We start from the raw sequence: 4,333 nt of genomic DNA on the forward strand, positions 1-4,333 counted from the left end.
GTTTTATGTGAGTAATTAATCTTGTGGCAATGTGAAGTTTCCAAGACTACTACCATTAGCACATTGACAGGCTTCCGAACACATATTGCAGCAATGGTTAGTAATGATTTTAATATGCTAATACTATGTTACTCATAAACAAGAAACATTCAGGCCTTAAGTTTTATATAAGTGCTATTATTTGCAAATGCTTTTCACAGAGGACTGGTGATGAGGTTTTTATATTCTTAATGCCACTGTTGAATAAACAGTGTCCAATTAACATACCAGCTGGAAGTGCACTATTCCTCAGTTCTATTTCTTCCTATAATATCCAACATTTGTAAAGTGAATAAAATAATTCACAGTGAAACTAATGGCCATTTAGGGAAGGGAAAACAGGAGTTCTGTGGTGGGTTATTTTCTTAGCAACGTGGCTTTTGGTCTTGGAAATTGCAAAAATAACAAATAGAACAACAAAAGAAAATACAAAAAAAAAAAAAAATACTGGCTGCATTTAATAATTTAAAAAGATTTCCTAAATTACAAAAGCAAGTGTAATGCACCATACTGGCTTGCTTGGTGTAGATAGGTAGTTTTGTCATCAGGTAAATGTATGTTCTAGATTAGCTATTTATCCAGACCTGACATGTTGTACATTCTGAAATTTGCTTTATTATTTCTCCCTAGTTTAGGTAAGGTAATAATCCCCTGGTAGTCACAGTACCTTCTGTCTACCTTTCTTCCCTGTCACATTTTCTCCTTAAATATGTTTTAGTATAAATCATAAATTGCTATCCATGGTAAACGTGCTTCATCATAATTTTGCTTCATGCTGAATTCGTAAAATTGCCAGCTGTCATTGGCAGGCAGTTCTGTAACCTAACGGCAACTGTAGTGTTACTACAGGAACTAATTCAGGTCAAACCCTCAGTGTCGGAAAGGATGCAACAACTCCCGCCTCTCAGACAATATTGTTTCTTATTTTTCTTGATAAAAGAAAGGGACTTCAGTCACAATGAAGACTTTGTAACAAAAAGTTGTTGAAAAAAAAACACTTTCATCAAACAAATTGGGCGACCATTTGCCTGTGGATTGAGACAAAATGCCAACAGGGCAGAGGGTATCAAGTAGCCAAATCAGTGGACGTGAGAGTGGTCAGCAGGCTCTTGTCAGTCATTTGGCATTCATGCTATGCTAGCACCTGCAAACGTGGGTTTTCTTGGAAACTTCTTTTCAGCCTAATGTATCACACCAAGGAGAGTTTAGTTTGTTTGTTTTGTTTAGATAGCTATGTCATGTTCCATGAATAAAATGATCCTTCAGGAATATCACTCAGTTTAAACAGACCGCCCAACAAGGTGTCAGGCACAACACAAATAACAGCCCTAATATCCCCGAGGGGCACAGCTGGGAAGGAGCTAGCATCACCAGGTGACCTTATTCCCACTGTGGGCATGTGGAAGACCTTCCTTCCTCTTGCTCCTATCTTCCTTTCTCTGTCAGTCCAAGAAATGCGCACTAACATTTGATGAATGTCTGTGAGTATATAGCATGCCCAAACACTCTCCATCCTCATCTAATCCTCTGAGTAACCCTACGGAAAGCAGAATCATTTTTCTCTATTCGGTGAGCCCACAGTGAGGATAAGTTGTTCAAGGCCCGCAATTCAAATCCGATTTTTGTCTGGCTCCAAACCCAGCTTCATTGTTCCCTCTTCCTATCATCCCACTGTCAACCATATATCCCAGATATTAATCTTGAAACTACAGTAAGATAAAATTATCGCCCCCCCCCTTTGAGAAAAGCAAAACTCAGCTAACAATTTAGAAGTTTATCTTTAATGTTACCAAAGACTGCTTCACCTGCAGAATATTTGCCAGAGACTACATTTAAATTGAAAAATTCATTGGTATATACCAAAATATCAACACCTCAGCCAACTTAAAAGTGGGATTTTTCACCTCCTATTGTTAATAATTCTTCTCTTCCACAGAGTGAGATACAGGTGTAAAGAGATATGGGGGGATTTTCCCTTCCGATTTTAGGATGGTGCCATCTTGACCAGAAGTATGGCTGGCTACAGTACTGAGGAGAGGCCAAGGCCCCGTTCACTTTCTTCCTTTGTTTTCACGCTGGGGCAGGTCGCCCCTCGAAGGCACCTGGAAAAGCAGCTTCTCTGGCAGCGCCGGGACTGCATGCAGGATGGGCGGCTGTCCTAGGCCTGAGTGGGCCGAGTCGCTTCTGAAGTGCCAGATAAACACTACATGTGAAGAGTAGTGAAAGGGAGCATTGATTCCTGACGTGGCCTAGAGAAAGAAATTACTGGTCAACATCACGTGGATGGACTCTTCATGTTTTCCAAAGACGCTCCTGAAGTAGACTTTGCTATTGGTTTCCTCTACTCAGTCAAAGCTCTTTATACCATGGGCTGCATGAAATCAAAGCAAACTTCCCATTTCCTAACACATTTGACACAGAGAAGCGACATGCAAGTGAAGAAGGCTTTATGTCAGAAGAAAGATTTCTGCCTAGGATACCTTTCCAGTTAATGTCAGAGTGGAAGTGAAGGAACCATCAGTGCCCAGTATTGTAGTTTTTTGAATATGCACACCACCTGTCCCAGGAATCTTGAATGATGCTCTGCAGCAATGGGCATGCAATAACATCAAGTACTGTGATATCCCATACATTGAGAGTGAGGGGCCCTGATGCTGTAGGATAATGACACTTGAACTGTGAATATAGTTGGTGTTAGTTTAAATACATGAAACAAGAACAAAAACTAGTGTGAATAAGTACAAATAACTCCATCTAGATGTAAGTCTATGATAACTTTACTAGCATAGAAATACCTAAGGAATTTCTAATATGTTTTAAGCAGCTTTATGTTAAAAGCAATTTCTGTCTGCTTGGTCTCAGATTGTAGTAATTTAAAGGGCTGAAGGGAAGTTCTCTGACACCACAGTAATCAGCTGTATGTCACACCACTTTTGTCTTGAGGCACTAGCGGCATCACCAAAGAAATTAAGAATAAAAGGTGTTCCCAAGTTCCAAATGGTTATTTTAAAGGCACTCCTTTAAAATAGCAATTTCTATTAATTTATACAAAATAGCTAAAGATGTGAAAAGTAGGTTTTTCAAAACATTCTCTTGCCTTGGCAAGAGAATGGCACTCGAGCCATAGTAATCAACAGTGGGACTTGTTTGTCAAAATCATTGCGTGTCTTCTGTGTAAAGGACTCCCACTTGACACAGAGGATCAAACATTAGGAAGCAACCCATTTAAAAGAGGTCCATCTTAAACTCTTTTCTTAATAAGATACTTATTTTTGTGAATGAAAAGTATAACTATCACCTTGAACCTCAGGGCCCTAACCACAGCTGTTAATGGATGACTCAGACTTTGTGTTTAAAGGCATCTTAAAAAGATAAGATTTACAGAAGTCATGACATTATATCAGCATTAAAAATGAGTACCTTTTATAAATAGCATTCCAGAAAATCTTAAAATAACAGAAGCCTAATATGCAAGGAAGAAGGCAGAACCTGGTCTCTGTGCTAAATGTGTATTAAGTCTTACCGTCTCAGAGATGCAGAGGGCTGGTATATTAAGCCTTGTTCCCAGATTTTTTGTTGACTAGTGGGCAGTCACCATTGAAACTACACTGGCCCAGATAATACATGAAGATTTATGGTTGCATTACAAAATGAAGAAATAGAGTAATCCTGCCAGGAAACAAAGTAACCACAATGGCCACAGGGCTTTATAGTCATATACTATACAACTTTTTATGTAAATTTGGCTGCTTTTGAAGCTTTTTTTTTTTTTTTAAGATTAAGTACTGTTTGAGAATTCAATAACAAATTTTGGGGGAGAAGATACTGAGGAAACATAATTTGTAGGAAAATTGGGACTGAGTCTCTAGATTAGAATTATCTTTTCATTAAGATTTGCTATACATGGAGTTTAATTGGAAAGGGAGTTATTTAAGCCCTAGTATGTTGGATTCTTTCATTAAAATACAATAGATCCTTGTCACTGAAATCTAAGGGAAGACAGAAAAAGACTTGTGACCTCTTTGATGAGATAAATATGCATTTGGCATTGTAAGCCAGCAGAAAAGCTACCTCTAAATTTAACCATTGTACTTTGAAACTCACAGTTAAATAGAGTGAATTCTCCGGGTTATATCAGCAAAGAAGCAGCTCTTTAAAGAGAATGATGTGCCATTTTCAGTTGCCTTGGGATACCTGGTCATTCAAAATGAATTTCACCTAATTCCAGGATCTGTGCTGTCCTACTATATTCATAATCGAGCAACTTATGAAACAGAAAAGCAACCACTCCTGT

General features: G+C 38.4%; 1 pseudogene; it reads left to right on the forward strand.

Moving 5' to 3' along the window:
- Positions 1 to 2,405: 2,405 nt before the first annotated feature.
- LOC119507575 lies at positions 2,406 to 2,691 on the forward strand (annotated as a pseudogene).
- The last annotated feature ends 1,642 nt before the right edge of the window (positions 2,692 to 4,333 follow it).

The sequence above is a fragment of the Choloepus didactylus genome, chromosome 13 (genome assembly GCF_015220235.1).
Source record: "Choloepus didactylus isolate mChoDid1 chromosome 13, mChoDid1.pri, whole genome shotgun sequence".
Classification (NCBI taxonomy): Eukaryota; Metazoa; Chordata; class Mammalia; order Pilosa; family Megalonychidae; genus Choloepus; species Choloepus didactylus.